General features: G+C 40.0%; 1 long non-coding RNA gene across 1 annotated transcript in view; it reads right to left on the reverse strand.

Moving 5' to 3' along the window:
• LOC108449281 overlaps positions 1 to 23,046 on the reverse strand; it is a 181,453-nt gene that overhangs the window by 84,867 nt on the left and 73,540 nt on the right. The window lies entirely within an intron of this gene.

The following is a 23,046-nucleotide window of genomic DNA, read 5'->3' on the forward strand; positions in this document are numbered from 1 at the left end:
TTCAGCAGACAGTGTACCCTGGCTCTAAAATCAAGGAGGAGCAAAACAGTAGCAACTTGTTGCAGTACCTTGATCCTACAGCTGACTGATCCCACAGACTGGTGAGTGGATTGGTAGATCCTAAATCCCTCCCTTCCCTGCACTGACCCACAGGGCCATGGACCTCCCTTCTGCCACGTGCAGAATCTGTAAGCCTGGTGTTGGCTGCAGACCTGACATTCATATTTCCATACAGAATCATGGAATCATTAAGGTTGGAAAAGACCTCCAAGACCATCAAGTCCAACCTTCAACCAAACACCACCATGCTAACTAAACCACAGTGCTAACTAAGTCCAGTCATCCCTTGATCACTTCCAGGGATGGTGACTCCACCACCACCCTGGGCAGCCCATTCCAATGTTTGACCACCCTTTCAGTGAAAAAATTTCTCTTGATGTCCAACCTGAACATCCGCTGGCACAGCTTGAGGCTATCTTTGGTGTTTATTAGCATTTATTCATTGAGATGCTTCTAGATGTAAATACCTGGCTACTGCAAGGGGATTTTGTACATCCCTATTCTACCAAAACATTTAAAAGTAGTAAGTGCTCTTTCAAGAGTCTCACCCATGCAGCAGCATTCAGGTCTGATGAGAACAGTGTTCAGTAAGCAGTCACAAAGTGATTTTATTTTAAATGTCACTGTCATAGTTGCACAAACCAAATCAATTGTGATGGAGCATCTCCCATCTATCTGTTCCTAGGATCAGAGAGATTTAAGAGACACAAGTTCATCTGAGATAAATGAATACATATCTTTTTAGGTACAGCAATTTCCCCTTATTTTGCACTAGCCATCAATTTGGTTTCAACATTACACTTTGTCACTGGATGGGTCCAGAGATGGGTCCACTCTCAGGAAAGAACTGAAGCAAGTGAACTGACTTGTGGTGCACGTCTGCATATCAATATAAACACTGAGCAACGGCAAGCTGAAATTTTAGGTACCTAAAAAATTATACCATTCTTCTCACCATAGATCAGGATTGCTAGGCACAGTATTTTGTACCGTAAATATTGTCTCTCTCACATCAATGTGAAAAGAAAGCTAAGTCCAGAAATATTGATGACATCTGGGGAAGAAGTACTTCTCACTCCATACCTCAACACTGCTACTGACCTTCCCTCTGGCTCTGCATCCTTTGAACTATTCTGAATTGTTTATCAAAATCACAAACAAGTCAATTACACTCTCAGAGCATAAAGCTCTGAGCCTTGATTACATGTGCAGGAGGAATATTTACTTTTTAATCAGGGTTGACTGTGGGGTGTGGAGGTAAGGCTATTTTGAAGATTAATTAGTTAGTATTTGTACATTGCTTTGAAGATGTGAGATACTAAGTATTTTTATGGCACACAGCTAATGGCCTTAACTCTTTCAGCAATGCTGATGTCAAGGTCTTGAAAAGTGGCCCATCTGAGCTGGTTTTTATGTAAACCTTTGGGGGCTGTATCAATAAAACACAAAGACAGAATTTTCAGGTTTGGTCCCAAACCCTCTTCCATTCCTGCCAAACCCTGCCAGGCAATGATATATTTTGAAAACATCAGTAGAAGAGGCAGGTAGTGGGATAACATACACTTTTATATCCTTCTGATTCAGCATTTGGGCTTGACAAAGATGAGTGGCTTACATGTTACAAATATGGTACATCTGTTGTCATGACACCCCACTGAAGAAAACTATGAGCTTCCATGTTCATTTTGCAGATGAGGTGCTTTGAAAACCTCAAGATTTTTGAAAATTTGGACCTTTCTCCTATCCAGGTGGCTAAATCCCACAGTGGGATTCAGGTGCACAAGTATTTTCTGGATCTCAGCCTGTGTGTGTTGCACAAGGTCAAGCACAGATCGTACCTATACTTCAAAGGGAGAAAAGAGTTCCAAGGTGCTCTAACCACTGCTTCATTCCTCCCTTCCTATAACAGACAGCTGAGCTCCCATGTTTTGCATTAGTACAGTAATTTTAAAATAAGAGTTAAGGAGTTTAGCTTTATTTAGTCTCATCAAAAGTCAAATCCATGCAGAGGATCTGAGGTCATGAGAAGACATAAACACAATCGCTTTCTTAGGCAAGCACAGAATGTAAAATCACAGGGGATATTCAAACTTGGGATGTACCAACTGCATCCCTTTTGTATACCCCACAGCAGCTGGCCAGAGCACAGCATCAAACCCCAGGAGGAAAATGGCTATTCTGACAGCCACAATGCTGGTGTGCATCTGCCACTGTGAGAAGGGGAGATTATGAAAGCAAGAAAAACAATAAAGGTGGCACACTGGTGCCAGTCTGATATTCCAAGATCCATCCTCACGAAAGTTAAGAGGCCTCTTGGCATATGGCTTCAGCTGAGACCATGGGTAAAATAAAACCCTAAGGTCTCCAGCTGAAAATACAAATGACAAATAAAGAGACATTTCTAGAGGAGAGAGAATGGAGTGAGCCACCATGCATATAACTGGCATTTAAAATCAGAAAACAAATGGAAATCTTGTTATCATTAATTATGACAAAGCATAATGTCACATAAAAGCTCAAAAAATGTAAGAGACAAGGTCCTTTGACTAAATATGCTCTAGCTGCATCCAGCACAAATTACACAGGCTGGAAAACTAAGCAGATTCTTACAGGATCAGGTATTATGCAAAGTGTTCAGGATTTGGGTTAATGAATACAGTGTTCTCCAGATGTTCCATCATTGTTCCAGAGTGGGAGGAAAACTGGCTGCAGACCAAATCAAATTTTTATACTCCTCTTAGATAGTGCCAGACACTAAGATTTCACCAATATAACATCTGAGGCACAGAGACAACACATCATGGTTGGATAACCCTGTATTCGATCCATTTTGCTGAAGACAGGACAAATAAACTAAGAATCAGAACATTCAGTGAGTCATATCAAAGGTATAAATTGAAAGTCAACACTTGTACTGCATATAATCTAGCTGAAAAAGAATTAATAGTCTGGAATTTCCCATTTAAACATGCTGCTGCTTCTTGCAGATATACTCCAAATGCTAACTTTAAATACTGCCAGTCCTTTCAAGTTGGGTTTTCTGCTTACTTTATAATATCTTTAGGATGCACATCCTTCTCCAGAGTAATGGAGAGTTTGAGAAAAGAAATTAATCGCTAAAAATGCCTAGTACGCTCAGAAAAAGTGCACCATTTAGTGTTTACTAAGGAGCTAAAAATCAGCTTAATTTTTTAAACATATCATTCTTTTTCTGTTAACAGAATTAAACAGGAAAGTTTCTGGGATGTGCAGAAACAGAGATCACTAGAGACAAAAAAAGGCAGTCAGCATAACACTCTAGAAATGCCAAAGAGGTGATGACAGGAATAAAGAGTCAACATCTACACTGGCCAACAGAAACCCACCACAAGAAATAAACAAAGCTTTTCAAAAAATACACATAAATTAATAAACATTTGCAAGTTCATCTTGAGCACATAGCTGATCCACATGCTGAGCAAGAGGAAAACTGATGTCGGGAAAAGGGTGTACTTGGGGAATGAGCTTCAGTTTCGAGGCTTAAAAGCAGACTGGATGAGGTCTGCGACTGCAAAGCTAAGATCCAGTTCAGTTACACTAATTAGATTTGGTCCACACTTGTGCTTAAACTGGTTTAAGCCCAAAGGATTTTGTGTATGCGTGTGCTTGCTATGGGTATACATCCATAAGACCTAAACACCTGCACAGATATTTTTTACACCCTCTGAAAGCAGGTCAGCAGTGAGCATTCATTGGGCATGAAACAGCATTAAACTATAAAACATTCCCTGCCTGGTGCTGGTGAGGATTTCAGTTTTGTGGCACAAGCAAGTATCTGGGAGCACTGTAGATATATTCACTACGTGTATTTGATGTGCTGCTTCATAGGTGGCCTTTCTCTACTGGCACACATCTGGGGGTTATACAACAGGAGAGAAAACAAAAAGGGAAGAAGAAGATGCCATTGGACTGCTGCCCAAGAATACATCCTGGCTGTGGTCCTCTTAAAGCCCAAGGGCTGTACCAGGGGTGCAGTAAAAACTTCCATAGCTTCAGGACACAGCGGAACCTAGAGGCAGGAAGCTGCTGCATCATGCTGGATTGGTACTCGAGACAGGAGGTGTGGGACAGCTGACTGAATGCCATGCATGGAGCACAAATCAAACTTGGCTTGTGCTAAGCTTAGGGCTGCATCTTCTCTAGATTCAGCAACAACCTGGAACAGGACAGTAAGAATTAAAATGCAGTCACACCCTTGAGAAATCACAGAAGTGTATCTTGTTTGAGTACATCAATACTGAAATTCATCCAGAACATAGTGCTTACAGGATATTCCCTTATAAACCAAACCTAACCAAACAAAACAATAAAACAAATTTAAAGAAACCCACCCAAAATGTTTAAACTTTAAGGAGACCAAGAAATTCTCACCTTCATTTATTTCAAACCTTTCACTTCTTGAGTTGCAGAAACAAGTCATGTAAGTGAAACAGTATCGACTGTTTCTTAAAGGGAAAAATCATTTGCTAATACAAAGTAATAGTTTCATAAAGCCTATTTCTGTGTGTGCAACAAGGTAGCAAGTTGATAAAAAAGGTGCTGTAGACTTAGAAATTCAGATTTCAGGTCTTGTTGACAGTAGGTGAAAACCTTGAACTGTATGTATTTACCTGGGGAATATCTTGTCTTTTAAGCATAAAGCATGCTCTCTTCTGCCTGCATTTGCCTAAATAGATCTTGAATTTCCATTTAGTTCTAGATTGATGGTTTCTTTCTTTTTAAGTAATTATTTAAAAATTAGACTTACTGAGAGTAAACTATCAGAGGAGGTACACTCCCCTCTCTTCAAATGTATGTGATAGATCTAATTATTTTTCTGTAAAACTACAAACAACCCTCTAAATAATGACAATCATTAGAAAACATTAGGGTCTGTCACTTATAATCTTTGCCAACTGCTGATAACATTTTATTACTGCTTAGAAAGGTTGATTAAAGCTTGTAATATATTTAGTGAGGGTGAAAGATTAACAAAAAGGTATTTATGATAGAGACACTAAAACATAATATGTTCTCAGTAAACACTCAAAAAAACCCATCCCTGTGACATTTATAGAGGTTGCTTAAGATGTGTTTCATCTGCACAATGAAACCAATAACAAGTTCCTACATGCTGGGGGAAAAAAAGACAGAAAGGGAGAGAAGCACATTACCTTTGTATGTCTCATGTCAAAGCAAGTGAGAAAGTGCTCTTCAAAAATAAACCATCTGAAACCCCTGAAGGAGCTCCTGGGAGTGCTCTTTGACCATTTGGACAAACTCCTTTGAAATTACAGCAATGAAAAATTAAAAACCAGGCTGGATAAGAAGGTAGTGTCTAAGGGGTATACCTCTATGCCTGGCCTTGGCCTCAGCCCACCCCCCACACCCCAGCATGGGGCGACAGACACTGGTGAGGCTGAGCACTGTAGAGCACAGCAGCTGAATGCAGCCTAACTGGCACTCTGTGACGGGCTGACAAGATGGACATCCAGATTTTCCTCTTGCTCACCTTTCAGTGGGAGAAGGTGCTGCCAACAGCCCAGCATGTTTCAGTATGGAGAGGTTACTAAGGATGGAGAGAACTGCAAGACATCTGGAAGCAACCATGTCCCTCACCAGCAGTGAGCCCGTCATCCTCTGGAGATACCAACCTTGCAGGGCATGGCAAAGGCTCTGAGTGGCTGGTGCGTCAGGTGAGAACATGCATTCCTGTGGTGTACTACAGTCTCTCTCAAACATCTGATCATTTATGCATTCATAGGGGCTACTTGCAGGTACCAATTTAATGGACAGCAGGATCAGCTTGCTCCTCATTTCAGAACAGCCTCGGCTGAGGTCAGCTGTGAAGGACCTGGTGCAGCTGAGAAGGAGGTGCCCAAACTCTGCATTACAAGCCCGGGCCAAGGATGTGAATGCAGGTGCCCTGGCAGAGAGCTTCAGCCATCCAGCTCAGTCCCGACCTTCAGCTGCCTGCTCTGCCTCTCTCTACCTCCCTAGTCAAGGATATGGATCAGGAGGGTTCATCAGGTTTCCACAAGCCTGCAGCTCACCTTTGTGAAACAAACAGAGTTCTATTCCAATAAGATGTGGTGAGTCAAAGGATGCTGAGCATGCACAGTTAGACATCAGGGAGCAGGACAAGGTATCAGAAGTGAGCTGGAGCAGACATTGGGAGGACTAACTGGTTCAGACTGCCTACCTTAAGGCAACACAGAAGGACTAGATAACCTGGCAAGGTCTTTTCTGACCTGATTCTGTAACACCCTCCATAGATAATCTTCTCAGGTTTTTTGATGGGCCAATATTTAACAGCATTCCACAACTGACTATCTGACACCACAAAAATCATTTACTGGGAATAAATGACCAACCAGATCCCAATCAAAACCAAACACATTTAAAAATAAGAATTATTTCTGTGCTGTGTGTGCCTTGACAAATCTATAGCCAAATATACATACACAGTCTGCAAATACATTAATGTGTGGCTCATCAGAGGGGTCAAACTATGGTGAAGCAAAATGAGCTTGTGGTTAATCTGAGCGGAGAGCCACTGCCTGCAGCCTGTGAAAATGTTAGTACATTAAAGCACTGCAAAGTGGATGATAGATTGTAGGTCCTGTGAGTGCAAGTTAGCCTGCCCCAAACCATTCCTCAAATGCACTACACAGGCAACACGCATTTCAGGGATGACTCACAGCTTTCATGTTAAAAAGCGAAAAATTATTTTTAATGTCATGTGGTGGTCAAAGCTAAGGCTGTTAGATATACCAGAAGATGTAAACCTAAGTCTGTCTCAGGTTTAACTGTATCCTACTGTGTCACAGCCAACATATAGCTCAAACACAACTTCTGAGATTAGGTTATATAGCATACATTTTTCCTCATTCTTTCATATATTGGAAATTAATAAAGCCTTGAAAAAGGTTTCCCGGGCTATATAAAGATACACAAGGAGCAATAAATGTAAACAAAAATCTCATGTTTATGCGTTGATGTAGTGAGTCAGAATAAACATGACAGCTTTACCTGAGAAGTTAGAGTTTGAAAACAAATGTCTTATGTTTGGCAACAGGCATAGAAGATTTTTAAAAGAAACACCAAAAATAAACTTAGCAACATACTTTACAACTCCCACAGGTAAGCCTCATTCATCCAGGCAGACTCACCAAAGTCAAGAAAAAATCAGAATCCTGTAATGCTGGGTGCTGAGCATCCCTTAGGCCCTGTATCCCACATGGTGCCTATATCCCACACAGCTGCCACTTGAAACCTGCCCCTACAGGGCTAACCTGTTCAGACAGCAATCATTGTCCTGGAAACAATAACAAGTTAGAAACTCAGCACAGGCTGGTATAGTGAGCTAAACCCACAGAGCCCATATAGGAAAGAAAGAGACTGGGATAGGCACAGCTACTTATTTCCAGCTTTTATACACTGGACACCAGCTCAGGCAGGATGTGACATACAACACTAGGGCCAGGAGTTGAACCTCATCAGAAGCGCTGGTGTGAAGCTGTCAGCCTCCTCTACCTCTTTGCTCATTCTGTTCTGATCCCTGTGACACCTGAATTCCTTGTGTATGCTCCAGAAAGATTATTTTCTACCAGGGTAACAAGGAAGACAAGGGGATTGTGACAGACACTGCTAACCCTTGATTGTGGTAATGGAAAGCTAATTCCACATAGTCTAAACCATTTTGGAGTAGACAATGAATAGAGTACTTCCCCCTGGCAGAAACTCCAGTTTGACTATGACAAACCTAGCCATGGAAGAAATAGAGGGAAATTTTGAAAGCTGGATATTATGAGAACATACATTTAATCAAAGAATAGCTAAAAGATCAGAAGAACCATGAAAGCCATGAAAACTTCCATATTGTCAGTGTCTGAACAAAGCTAAATATTCTGAGTTGTAGTTCATCAGCTGTGAAAGCAGAAGATTAGCAGAGAAATCTGGATGGATTGGATTTAGTAAGATGTCTGGCCCTAACCTCACATAGAAGCAATATTTCAATTTTTACCTCCCAGTTAGAAAGTACCACAACACAAATTCACATCAAAAACATTGGTCTTTTGTCTGTATCTCTTTGATTCAATAAAACTATATTGGTGAGGTATTCCCCCCTTACATTTAGAACCAAAGGTTAGCAAGCCAGAGGTTAAACCAGGAGTTTTTTAATCGAGACTCTTCAGTCTTGAGTACCAAAGCATTATGTTTCCTTCTAAGTCAGGACACAGCTGCATAGGCAGAGCTGTGGCGTGTACTAACCACAGTCAGAGAAATGGCATCCTGTCTCTTTTTTTTTTATTTAGTGTAGTCATCTTAAGAAAGTATGCTGAAATAAATTCAAGAAGCAACAGAATAATTGCCCTTCCCAGGGCTGTGAACTCTAATTTTTGCCTCTTCTAGTGTAGTATCATTTCTTACACATCAGGTATCACACATTTACACATTCACTAATTGTGTGTCTCAGGCTGAGGAAAGGGGAAGTATAACATGGTTCTCTGTGTGCTGTATCTGGTGGGTTATATTAGAAATAAATGACTCTGTGTTATACCTGGTGTTTTTTGTTAGAAAGCAAATTAAACCTTAAGTCTCCAAATTTTACCAGCTAAATGACATGGGGATTATCTTATCCTTCACTGAGTTCAGTTTGGCATCTTTTGAGGTCAATGAGAGTTTTTTCATTGAATGTTCAGATACATCATAATGAATCAATAATTATCCACAGTTGTTTGATAGATGTGACCTCTGTTATATTCTGAAGATATTTAAAGAATTTTCTGCTATGAGAATTTTCTGCTACTTTTTTTCCTACTGCCCTGTGTGAACGCTCTCTGCTTATAGCCCAATTTCCAGCAGAATTTTTTTCTGTTTAATGGAAGAGATCATTCTTCTAGAGAGGTTTCCTTTCTCTTGGTGGCATCTTAGCTGCTGACAAAGCCAATGTTCTTTGAGGAGTCAGGGCTCCACACCTGCTACCCTTAGGATGGGAATAAGCTTCCTAGAAGGAATCACTGCTGGAGGTGATGGGATGAGCCCTGGATGGTAAAACTCCTTCATCCCCAGCCCAGGGAGTCCCCTGCCACTTCTGGGCCCAGTCCCTATGGTGGCCTTGCAGCATTGTCTCTCAATATAACTCACCATTAATCTTCTTCCACTTCTGCTTGAAGTGTCAAAAAGCTGAAAAAAATTGGTGGCCCTATAATTATTATTTCTTGAGGAAAAATAATTTAATTTGAAACATTTCCTCATTATTACTTTCTTTCTCCAAGTTCCTTTAATTTCATGAGTTAAGAGCACATAACTTTAGTTCCTGACCTTGAAGGAAATCTGATTGATCTGCAGAAATTTTATCTATCTCCCTCTTGCACACACAAAATAGAGAAGCATATTGGTCAGAAAAGAACAGAAGAATGCATATGCCTATCAAATATGCTCAGGCCTGCAGGAACTACCAAATATCTTTCTACATACAAGAGGCAGAGCTCTTCAGGGAAAGCTAAAGCATGTCAACTGCTTTTTTATGTGGTCCCCCAGAGCCCTGGAAAGGAACACAAAACATGAGGTTCAATATGCTTTTTGACCCCCTGTGTGTGTACAAGACCTCCCTGCCTTGTGCTGACCAACCAAATATTTTACATTAATATAGTTTTCCTACTTTACCAGCTGCCTTTCTGTCCCACAGTATGCACAGGTGGAAACTTCTGCTGATATGGGAGATCATGAGGACTTAGATGTTACTATGCTGTGCCTATATACCAGTTTTCAGAATAGGTTTTTATGCTAGCCAACATTAGAAATCATGGCACAAGCCAAGCAAAAAGCAAAGGAAAATACTTATTTATTAAATTAAAAATAAGCAACAGAGTTATAGAGATTTTTAACATATGGCTGGCAAAAAGGAAAGAAAACTTTCTCTACAAACAAGTCCAAGAGACCCACCATTATCTCTTTCCTTCTTGTCTCACTTTGTATCTAACTTCCAAACAAGATCTAAACCACATCTGACCCATGGGGACAGTGTCTCAGAGTTGCTGTACACTCTCCACCACAAATATATATTCACAGAAGGGAACTTGCAGCCAAGGAGGAAGGCTAACTTATAACTCTGTACTCCTTGGAGTTTTGCACGAGGGTTCATTCAAATTCATCTCCCCTCCTTCATTCAGGTGTTGGCTTCGATGTCATCTCCCTGGATTATTTACTGGCCTAACATTTTCAAATGCAAATCTCCCTTCAATAGGCCAGGTGCAAATATCTCTTATCCTTTACTATCAGTAAATCATTAATCCGCAGAGGAGCAGAACACTCCCGCTTATCAAGACAAATCTCAGTGTGAAGCTTTTCCAGGCTCCAAACTTCTTATTTCAAATCAGTGCATAGATAGAAAATCACAGCTGATGATAACATTGAAGCATGACCTTTGCTTTTGGGGAAGAGGTCTGTGGGGTGATTAATGGACTCCAGCTTCTCCCTGAGCATTACCATGAGCCCAGTGTGACATGGCCACCAGGACTGGAGCAAAGCAGAAAGAGTCCTTGTTGTCAGGTGTAAGAGGGACAAGCATTTAATAGTTCTTCAGAGTTTTAGGCTACAGGAATCCACGGCATCTGCCAGAAAGGATCTGAATAGATATATTCTTCCACCAGATTCTGACATATATTTATTAATACATGACAAAGGGGGAAAAGCCACAGCAGAATCTAAGCCTAAGAATGTCTTAAGCCTCAGTGAGTCCAAGTTCACCTTATAAAAAATGCCAGGAAGTCAGTTGGGCTGCTAACTTGCAACCCTCGGATGGCCTGAGAGCACAGCTCCTGCCTGAAGCTGACCCAGAGCAGGTGTGCTGAGTATCAAAAAGCAAGCCCTGCTCGGCTGTGCCCACACCAGTGCCTCAGCCCCCACACATCACCTGGCCCCGCTCCAGAGACCAGTTATCTGAAACCAGACCCTGCACTGAGGCACGCTGAATGTGGAACTGCAGCGCTGAGTCACTCTGTTTGGGGCTGCCCCCACATTTAAAAACATTTTGGTTATTGATCTAAAGATTCATGACTCACAGGCTCAATATAGCGCTGGGTTTAAAAGACTGCCTTGTTCTTGGAAGTGACACATATGGTCTCCTCAGGGCAGCCACCCTCCTCTGCGACACCTGCTTCCTCAGAAGAAGCTCCACAAGGAGTTGAAGAGCTGCACAAAAATTAAGTAACAGGGGAAGTGAGCTGTGCAGCTATCACTCCATCCATACACCCTTTTCTAGCCTGCAAGGCTCAGATATGGCAACATTATCCATTCTGTAGTGCATCACAGAGGATTACTATAATGTCTCCTCTCACTTCCCAGGAGATGAACCTGAGATCTCCAGGACCATAAGGGATAATTCACTATGTGAAACTGTCTAATTGAACAGCTTTAGACCAAAAGAAGAAATCAAATTGGACTCCATAAACCTAAAAATGTGACCTTGACCTAAAGAAGCACTCTCTAAAGACACTGAAATAATTAGGGACCAAACTTCAAGGGTCTCATCAAATTCATATATGGAAACAGAAGCAGCTGCAAGTGACCTTGTTGGTGCTCAGTCATGTTCATAAAATACAAGAGTGTACTCTTCCATTGTGCATACTTTCCTTGTCCGGGGAAATTCATTTTGAATGTGTGATGTCTCTTTGAATTAACTGGCACAAGTTTTGTAATCAAGCACTGTTGAGCCAACAGGAAGACAAGGACTTATGGTATTTTAGTGTGGAATACACACAAAAAAGCCAAAATAACTGTAAAATGCTGTAAAAGACCACAATACATGCATTCATTCATACAAAAATTAAGTATATAATCACATGATGAGCAAAGGACTTCATATGATGGTATACAAATTTAAAACACATACAACCCTATTTAAATAAACTGCATGCTCTGCTAGATTCCAAAAAAGATGAAGTTACAATAATTGTCACTTTCAGTTTTATATAATTTTCCAAATAAAAATGTGAGAGTTGCCATTAACTAGTACTGACAATGCACATACAGTACACACATTTGTCAATTTCATTAACCTTCCAAATTAGGTATTCACAGGGAGCTAATGGCAGCATAACACATCATTACAATATTCAATGCAATTTCATGGATATTATGTATAGGGAGAAATTTTAGGCTCTCTTGTTCTTACAGCTGTTAGAAAATATTATACTTTGCAAATATCACATTAGTGATCGGCAAATGCTAAATAGCAGAATCTGAATAGCTTGAATTATGTCCCACTCTCCCGCCTCTCCTCATCAGGAATGGGGGTTGCCTCTATTTGTGTCATATTTGGCTGTAAGTCAGAAGTACAAATCATCTGCCTGGACTTTCCACCCTCCTCACCATTGCTATTATAGCTTCCACAGCCCGAATTAGGATCCACGAGATTTGCTCTTAATTTACCCATTAACTTTCTTGATGACCTTGGGCAAATCACTTAATTTCTTGCATCTGCAACAATTTCTTCTTCACAGGGCAGAGTGCAGATAAAATCTATTATGGATCATGAGGGACTGAAGTACTGGTAGAAGGGTTAACTTCGTCCTAATAACTCATAAGGGAGTTTTACTACAATGGGAAGAGGAGGGCTTCCAGCTGGAAATGAGAGTGGGAAGGCACTGGGTATGAGAAGTAGAATGTGGGCAGGTGTGCGAATAAGAAGAAAACAACAGATACTTTGAATTATCTAAATTAAGGTTTATTTGGTGATGAGGTGGGAGAAGGCACTCAGAAGAGAAGCAAAATGAAAGGATCTTAAGTAAAAGTATTCTTAGGAAGTCAGAACATGAGGCAAAGTAACTTTGCAACGCACAAAACAGAGAGATGGGTCATAGGATTGTACACCTCAAAAAAATAACATGTTCTTATCATCAGGAAATGAATATGAAAGGAAAAGATTGTCCTGCAAGGCCAGAAGAGGACATGAATGACAAAAACCAGATTTTTCAGCTTCAATGAACTCTAAAGGGTTTTCTTTTCTAGACCTCTTTGAATTCCTCAAACCAGTCATATTTGAATAAAGTCAGCAGGACTGAACCTCATGGAAATTGCTCTAGTTTGAGCAGAAAATCCTTAATTCTAAGATTTTTGCCTCTTTTGAATTAGAAAGCATTTAAAAAAACAAATAAGGCATAGGAAATTCTCAATATTTTTCCTTCTCATCAGCATTAAAATGTTTAAAATATAAAAACCATCAGCAGTCACGTTATGGCTAAATAAACACACAGCCATGTGTAATGTAGGAAAACAACAAATTCCCATGCAAGCCATCCACTACAGAAATGGTTAGGGTTACCCAAAGCAATTTTAATTGAGATTTGCCTTTCTGCTTGATGCTGTTTTCCCTGACCTTGTCAAACAGGACTAGAGCTAACTGCTCCTATAGCATTCCCTAGCAAAGCAAAATGGAGTTATTAGTAGGTGGCAGCATGGTGGGCAGTGCTAGCATAGTGCTTCTAACCCAGTTGGCTATGTTGCATCTTAAAATATCTGAGGTTCTCTATTCATGGGAAATGCTTTGGATGGACCAGCTTCGCAACAGCCAGCTCGTGTTAATTTGAATCACTTTGGTTTGCTTTTCTCACTGTTGCTCTCACTGCCAAGGGCTGTCAAAACACATTGTCCTGCTTTCAGAAAAGAGCCACATACTGTGTCATGGAGAGATACAAAACACAGCTGATAAAACTGCACAGAAGAGTTCAGCTGTCTTCCCAGTCTATGTATTTAAATGGAGTTATCCTATAGAAGTGAAGCAGTTTGTACGTTAATTTGTCTTTCTTCCCCTCCATATGGAGCACCTGCTTCACTTAACCACCTCATTTTGTATTTAGTTTTTTTCTTTTTAGTTTCCATTTTGAAGAATTGAGTACCAGAAAAGTGAGTTTTTAGCCTTCTTCCTCTCAGAAGAGTTAAGTTACCCATCCAATCAGTTCGGGGGGTTTAAAAAGTGGTACATTGGTAGACTTTTCTTGCTCAGTGTCTCAACTTCCTATTGTAACACACAGAGAAAATATAGAACAAAATGGGTGACTCTGCATCTCCAATAATATGTAGAAAAAAACAAAGTAATGTTCCAGCTTCTTTAAATTCTGGCCAGCACAAAACTGTCTGATAACTAGGGAAAAAAATTTAAAATAGCAAACTATATAAAAATAGCAAAATAAATAGTAACATTTTTTCTAATAGTTGGAGATTTCCCATAGACAGAAAAAGAGCAATCTTTGACACAGGAGAGAGGGAATATTTTTAATAAGGTGCTGTGCCAATTTGGCTTGTTATTCCTATGCATAAAGTATCCTGGTGTCCTTTAAATTAAAAAAAAAAAAAAAAGGAAAAAAGTTCAAGCCGGACAGAAGTGCCAGCAAATGTTATAAGCCAGTGGATAGTGGGTGGGTGGTGTGAAAACGTTTCATAACTGCTAACAGCAACCCTGTTGTGAACCAAACAGCTGTGCACAGAACACAGGTGTGCTGCACAACAAGGGCTATTCATGCCTTTCCACAGGGTGCTGGCCAGGTTTGTGGAGCCACAGCTGACCACATAAAGCATCGAGGATGGAAAAGGCTGGGAGTGAACTGCCCACTAAAAGTGTAAACACCGGACGCCACGCAGGCAAACACACACACACACACACACACATATACACACACATACATTTTTAGCACGTTTAGCTCACTGCTGTAATGAAAAGTGGTAAGGAAAGCCTACTCTACTGTGGGAAGCAGAGAATATAATGCCGTAGGAAGTTAATAGGAATGTTATATGCATGAAAAAATAGGCAAATAAAACAGAATTGGGAGATGGAACAAGCCAAAATATTCATGATTTAACTGAACATGTTGTTCCAATAAATTCTTTCGTCAATGTATCAAAGATATTTGTAATTATAGAAAATGTGGAAGATATTCCAAATAATGCTAGCATAGGGGTTACAGATTCTCTTTCCTTGTACAGAACCTCCAAGAGAGAAGACAAATTCCAGGAAAGTAAAATATTATGGTTAAAAATTAAAACCATTTCCCTTTCATATGCTCTGCATAAAGTGTTTTTGCAGCTTTTCTTCCACAAATATCAGCACAGTAAAACATTGGGGGGATGGTTGAGTTTTGTTTCCTTTTTTTTTAACAGGAGTTTTAGGAGATGGTTTAAAAAACAATTCATGTGAAAAAGGAGTGATAATCGGGAACCCTTGAATTCTAATTCTGGATATAGAAATCCTGAGTTGGGCATTTCACTTGAACACACAAGCAAATACTATGATTCAGTTGCAAAAGGTAGAATACCTCTGTGGAAAAGCAAAGGACTGCCTGCCCAAGCAGATCTTCTCTATCTATTGTACCTATTATGAAGAGGTAATTATTTGTTAAAAACACAGTCTCCAGATACAATATTTGTAGCCACACATTACACATGAGGAATGAATGCTTTCCAAATGTAGGTACAGAAAAGCCACCTTTCATGACAAAACATGGCAATGGAAATAGAACATACCATAACCATGATGCAGCTAATATCTCCACATTTAAAATTCTCACCAGCCAGTTCAAGGTGAAATGCCAGACAACACCAGCTTTGACACAGCAAAACCCTGTCTGATTCCTACCACTGCTGGTATTCCTGGCTTCATTTCTGCTTTCAAAACAGACTACAAGTTATTGAGACTGAACAGGGTTGATGTGTCAGCTAATAAAGTGGCTCTATGATACAAATATATCTATAATAAAGTGAGTAACTGTCCCTATAAACATAGAAAATCTTCCAATTCACCAAGTACCTTTTTGCATGAACACAGTGAAGAACCCTAGTTTCTCTTTGGCACGATAGCCCCGTTTCAAAGACACTTAAACAATGAACCAAAATTCCTGTTCATTGCAGGTGTAGGGCCTCAGTACAATGGTTAGAGATGCGCAAGAGCAGCATCAGAGATAGGTTCACCGGGTGGCTGCAGCCACACGTCTTTGGCTCCCGGCAGCGGAGGCCTAGATGTGTATCTGCCCAACGCTCGGAGTGTGGCTGTCCCACCCCATGAGCAGCAGCTGGTGGTCAGCCCCCTGAACCACACACTAGAAAATAGCACACCCCAGCCCTGCTGTTTGTGCATTATGGCCACTATCTGGGGTAAACTGAACATCCTCTCTCACCAACTACAAAGGTCTAAAGAAATGCTTTTATCGCATTGTTATTTTTGCTTTCTTCTAAGATGGCCCCAGCTGTCACAGGAAAAATGGGTCCCAAGATCAACCAAGATCAGCAATTTGCATGTGCGTTTTTGATGCTGCTTGAAAATCTGATTAAAAATCCAGTGTTTGACACCATTAAAACACTTGCAACCAAAAAATGACCTGCAGGTCTTCATTCATCCAGTGAACACAGACAGCTGTGATCCAGCAGGACACACATTTCTCATTAGTCACAATTTTGCTCATAAGCCTCAAGAAATGGAGCCATCTCAGGAAACCAGAGTGTAGTTCACACTCTACCTCTATTAAGTCCTTGGCCTCTCTGCCAAGCTGGTGGAAAGTGCCTGAAGTGGCTGATCACCCAGATTTGGGCTGAGATCCCCAATTTATCACCTCTAATCCAATAAATAATTAACATATTCAACAGGAGGAGTTAGTTCTGCTTCTTGTCACTGCTATTCCTACACGAGTCTATGATGTTGCAGGTATTTAGTCACACTTTCTTGTCTATAAAATATGCTGTAGAAATTTAAGTAGTACTAAGGCAAAAATAGTGTAAAGATTGGCTAGCAGCTTGTAATTAGGAACATTTCATTCGTCACAGCTTACTTAGAAATGATTTACACTTGCCTCAAAATGTTGAGCAAACCTGAAGCACATGCTCGCAAAATTCTCAAATTTCTCTTGGAGATCTCCCTGTGACTGAGAAACCCAGCTTCTTTCCAAAAGCACCAGAATTTAATGTCTACCAACAGAATTATATCTATCTGTCTTGCAGCACGGCTGTAAGCCAGCATCCTGTATTTAAAGAGTCACCAAGCAAATTATAGGACCCTTGGATCTACTATCTCTCAGTAAATGCTGGCACTATACTGGAACCAACACATTTGGCTTATATGTGATGTATATTGTTACAACAATAACAACCTTGAGAAAGGTTTTCAAAAACTAGAAGAACTGAGGATCTGGACTGTCATATTTGTCAAAAAATTGTTTAAACAATGTCACTGGCTCTCCATTTTTTCAATTGCTGCAGGTTTATTCTAGCTATGCTTGAGCAAAAGTAAGACCAATTCCAGCCCAAGCAGATCTAACACCTTTAAAAAGAAACCTTCACATTGACATTCTCATGTTAAACTTTCCAATCAGTCTTACAGAAACCCTATTTTTATGCTTTTTCATGTGGAAATGAATGACTTGCTGTTCTTTTGTGTGATAATTTAGCTAAGCAACAATTATTACTTTGTGTTCTCAGCTGTGGAAAGGACAGAGTTGAGTTACTTCAGTTCATTCCCTATCCTCTCTCTTTGGAATTATAAATTATATATTTTTATCTTTATAAGTTTGCAACTAGAAACAAATCAAACTCATCTGAATAATTACCTCACCTAAATATTACTATAGAAATTCAATTTCTAATCTCAAACACAGATAAAACTTTGAATTCATATTGTTTCTTCAAAATTGTTATGTTTTTTAAATCCAGACCAAATTCTGTCCTTCAGTTTCTTAGAGTGATCTGTATATAAGGGTTAAGAACAAAAAATGAACAGAACAACAGCCGTGTAAAGGAGAGTTACAGTGTGTAAAAAATAAGATCCTTGTTCATAAGATCCTTTTATTCAAGAACTGTGATTTTATAAATTTCTTAGAGCAAGCTTCTAGATAAATCAGATCATGGATTAATATAAATTATACAAGTTATCTTTACAACAATAGATTAGTACACTATTAAGTCACACATATTATCTTCTCATTATTTATTACAGCAGTAAGCCCAGTAGCACTGGCATAACTAATGCCACTGCAAAAATTCAAAGCCCAGTGAAGCCTTCCATGTACAAATCACACTAATCACTCCTTAGAAACAGATTACCTTCAAATGAGAAAATGTGAAGAAATTGCACCAACTGCAACAAACAAAAAACCTACTAGTTATTTAAAGAAAATTGCACACAGCAATCTTGCCAAGATGTTACAGTGTCTCCATCACAGCTGGAGGTGGATGGCTTCTGTAGGTTTGGGCAATTCACATTTCAGATTCTTTTCCCACTGCCCACACGTTCAATTCTACTCAACAGCAAGCCCTATTCCTCCCTTATTTACCTTCTAAAGCAAAGCCTACATTGGTGGGAATGAACACCGAAGTAACACTTAGAAAAAGCAACATCATTTGAACAGCTGTAGACAGTCTGTTATTTATCAGAAATTTTAACAAAGGCCAAAGGAAAAAAGCAGCAGTTCAGCAGAGCAAGTCCTGCCCTAGCACAGCTGTTACACAAGATGCGAAAATTTCAAAATGAGAAAGTAAACACCACTATATTCTAGAAAAGAGGGAAGAGATGTTTCTTCCCAATCCTTGGAAATAGCAAACTTAACACTAATGAAACGCAAACATCCCCCCATCCCCTGAACACAAAAGCTGGGATCCAGTTGTGATCCTTTCCTTGTGGAATTACTTTGTCCATACTACCCACAGGGTAAAAAGCTACGGATGCTGGACAGGCCCCCAGCAGCAGCAAAGCAGGACTGCTTCATTGATGTCCACATTCACTGCTCTGATGGGTTGCTGGACAGGCACAGAGTTCACAGACAGACTCTGCCAATAGAACACAACTTGGTGTACTGCAATTTGGGAAAACACAAGGGGTAAACTCTGCCTCCACTAACCAGATTTGTTAAAACCAATGCAGAGAAATCCTTTCAAGGGTCCTTTCAACAGTTCTTTTATTGAGGGCAGGAACTGACGCTCCTGCAATATTGGTATTAAGAATTCAAAACTGTCCTGGTTCTGCAGGTGGAAACAAACTTATGGTAGATCTAGCTTGAGAGTTTGATTTGGCTGCTCTATCATTTAGAGGCTCTCACTCCTCAGTGCTGTCATTTACCACTAAGATGGCAAATGTACAAAAGAAAAAAAAACAAAACCTCCCCTTGAATGAAGGTAGTACTTAAAAACACCCCCCTCACAGCAAAAGGCAAGCCAAGCACAGCCCAGCTTTGCACCAATAGTGCAGGTACTATACAGGCCTGCGCTATTGGAACCTGACATACAAAACAGCTTTACATGGAGTAGTGTGGTCCTCAAAACACACACTCAACATGTCAGAGAGCTGAAGAGTGCCTCACTGCTCACTCACTTGGATGCAGGGCTGAAACTAGTGCCTGCAGTCTCTGTAGAGGTTGAGCAGTGCATGGAGGGAGGCAGAAGCAGAAGGTCCTGTGCATTGGTTGTTTTCACAGGGTTCTATCAGCACCTGTCACCATCCTTCCTCTTAGCTGGTTCCTAAAAATTAGAGTGGGCCAAGATAAGACCTGGACAGCTGTTCAGAGTTACATCCCCTGATTTACCAAAGGCAGCACCTCAGCCTGGTAGAGGATGCTAAGTGGAAAGAGGAGCTGCTGATTCCTAACACAGACATTTGCCATCTTTATGTCCTGATGTCGTAAAGGGAGGTTTGGGGCCTCAGCATCTTCCAAAATGTGCATGTGGAGGTCAGGTTCCTGACCTAAGGCTAAAAAATTCTGCTGTGGGAGGTAGACACCATATCTCCACTGAAGAGGATGACAGGCAGGTCTAAATCTGCCCTATTTCAGATCTCAGACGGGCAACAGCCTCAAGAGACACAGATGGCCAAGATCCATGTCAGGCACATCTACAGCTAAGTGATGCTCCAGCAAGAGTGGTGCTGGCCAGCCCTGCAGTGCCCAGGGGTCCACAGGCCTCCAAAGGGTACCACAGAGTAAACTACCCAGCAGTGTAGGAAATAACAGGAGATGCAAGGGTGGCAAGGGAGATATCTCTTTGTTTAATTGTACTATTGGCAGTTTTCTTCTCTTCTTATTGTTATGTCTGGGGAAATCAGGGAAACAAGGTCTGGCCATCTGGGCATCTACAAGAGCAGCTGTGTTGTACAGACACCTGTGCCTTGCAGGGCTGACACCAAAAACCAGGCACGAGGCAACATGGGCTCTGTATTTCTGAGCACCCCTTATATGCTTTGAATACTTTTCATACAAAACAAAAGAAAAAGGCAGCACACCATGGGAAAAACTGTATTTGAGGCATCTAGAAGTCAGATACAGGCTTGGATATTAAACCTTAATCTTCTACCATCCTTTGAACATCAGAATCATTAGTTCAGGGGTATTCAGGCTAACCACTATCCACCTCCCTTGTGGGAATAACTTTATTTTGTGTAAACAACAACATATTAACTGGAAAGGGAATCCCAATCACCATCTTCCACCTACCATGGAGTTCTTCACTATATAAAGTATGTATTTTTCTCCCTGATTCCTAAAGAAAAATTTCCATTCAGGAAAGTGTGAGGCCCATGACAAAAAGGCTCTTTTAGTCACTTCAGAGAACTACACTGCTTGCCCGCCTCTAAGCACTGGGCTGTTGGTTAGTCTGGGGTACAGGCAGGGGTAGGTGACCAGAAACTCATCACAGTTAAGGAATCCTGATGTTACAGCATTCTGACATTTGCCAATGAAAAACTGTGTAGTCAGAATTACTGCTGACCATCATTCCCAAAATGCAGCTACTTCCTCTGGTTATTCAGTAAGCAGAAATCTGCTGCAGTGCTCTGAATGCTCTGTGCCTTATATCATACCCCAAAGGTCCAAAGCAATACGCCAAAGAAATAACATTCTAGCTGTGCTCAGTTATAACACCACGGACAATGAAAAAAACCTCAATTTTCCAGTTACAAATAGAAAATTAAAAACTTCTGAATTTTTAGTAATTCACTTGCAATATTTTCCTTTCTAAAACAAATGTTCACATTTCTAGGAATTGCCGACTACCGTGTTTATAAAATGGAGCCCATTTTTGCTGTGTCTAGGGAAGGATAAGTAAAACATGATGCACAAACTAGGAAAACTGTAGAAAAAATATTGGCTGCAAAGTCTGTGCTCCTGAAGACAACCAAGGATAACATTTAACCAGAAACAGGTTTAGACATTCAGCTGTCAGTATTTCCCTTAAGCACTGGAGACTCTCAGTCTGCAGATAAAATCCTGATTCGTACAAATGCATATGCTAAATAAGTGTATGAAACAACCAAATTTTTTCAGAAAATTTTTAGAGAAATGACCTTTCAAAAACTGATGTGCATGGAAATTGATATATACATTTATGATATATAATGCATGACTTTATGTACTTCATTTCACTTTCAGAATAAAATCTTCTTGTTATTAGGAGAGCAGGATTAGCATATACCCACTATCCGGGTATTTACAGAACTTGTTTACAGAACTTATGAAACACAATAGGTTAAAACCCATTTGTACTACTTGCAACCACAGCAGCGTTTCCACATACAACCTCACATGTGTTTCAGCTTTGAAATTTAAAGCACATTAGCTCAGTGTCAACTAAGGACATCAATGTCTTTATCTGGAATAAGCCAAAACAATTTTTTTCATTTTTTCTTATCCATCAGCTGTTCACTAGAGATTCAACATGTATTTTCATGTTCACAAATTATACCAATTGAAATGCAAAAGCTGCAAAATGTAAGAGGGGAAAACAAAGACAGTAAAAATAATTTATAATAATTATTTTTCAAACATAATATCAAAATAATTAATAAGAAATTATGCAATCCTCTCACTCAAATTTAACAGTCTTCAGTGGCACATGAACGAGTGTGTCTTCTGAACAAATTTTGTTTAGCAGAAAATATAGCCTCTGCTGAAATAACTTCTAGGTTTTCTTTTCAAAGGACTCTCCTATTGCTGGTAGGTAACTCTGCCATATAGATAGACAGATAGATAGATTAGATAAATAGATAGATAGATAGATAGATAGATAGACAGACAGATAGAGCTTCATACGTTTTCCATAGCAGAAAAGCTATGTATATATTTTTGCTCTCATACAATATATTGGCAAAATTCTAGAATCCATTACTATTATTATTTTATAAGATTCAAAACGGAGGACAAAAAGAAAAAAAAGTTGTCTCTTTTCTGAAATTGAAAATGTAAATTTTAGCTAAGGTATAACTAGGGACAATCAACCAAAGAGATGAGGCTGCAGCAACACCTTCAAAAGTTTCCCAGTTTAGGAAAAGGAAAAACAAATTCCATTGTCACACTTACTTTAAATTGATAATAATAGAGGGCACAGGGGTTCTGAGCCAAATCTTACCTAAGGCAGCAGAACAATATGTAATGGCTACAGTGGTGCTTTGGATCAGAACTAAGATTTCTATCCAACTGAAGCTAAAGTTATAAAGGAACTTAGCTCACTCTGTTAAACTCAGTGAATCTTACATTTTGCAAATGCCTGATGAATGCCTTTGAATAAGCAATGCTCTGAATAAGGTGAGTTTCAGGAAAACATTTAAATGGATAACAATAGCTTTTCCTTGAAGAGCACATAATTGATGTGAAATCCCTCAGCTGTACATTGCTGGAGGCTGGGACTTCACACTGTGGGAGTGTCCTGCTCCTGTACCATCCACCAGTATCTCCTGTCATCCTCTGTCAAAAACAGGACACCAAGCTGGGGACCTTTGTCTAAAATGGCCTTTGAACTTTCTTATGCACTGTACAGAAATTCAGACAGGTATCTTTGTAAAACTTCTTCCTTCTCCCCTCATACTCCCCACTCTCTCACAGTTACAGCATTCAGAGTCATCATTCCACAAATTTTGTTTTCAAAACTTTTTCACTTTAAATCACTGTCAAATTAAAATCATAGGATCAGTTATAGCCAAGTGCAACAAGCAAGTGCCTT

This window comes from Corvus brachyrhynchos, unplaced genomic scaffold (assembly GCF_000691975.1).
Source record: "Corvus brachyrhynchos isolate BGI_N302 unplaced genomic scaffold, ASM69197v1 scaffold116, whole genome shotgun sequence".
NCBI lineage: Eukaryota > Metazoa > Chordata > Aves > Passeriformes > Corvidae > Corvus > Corvus brachyrhynchos.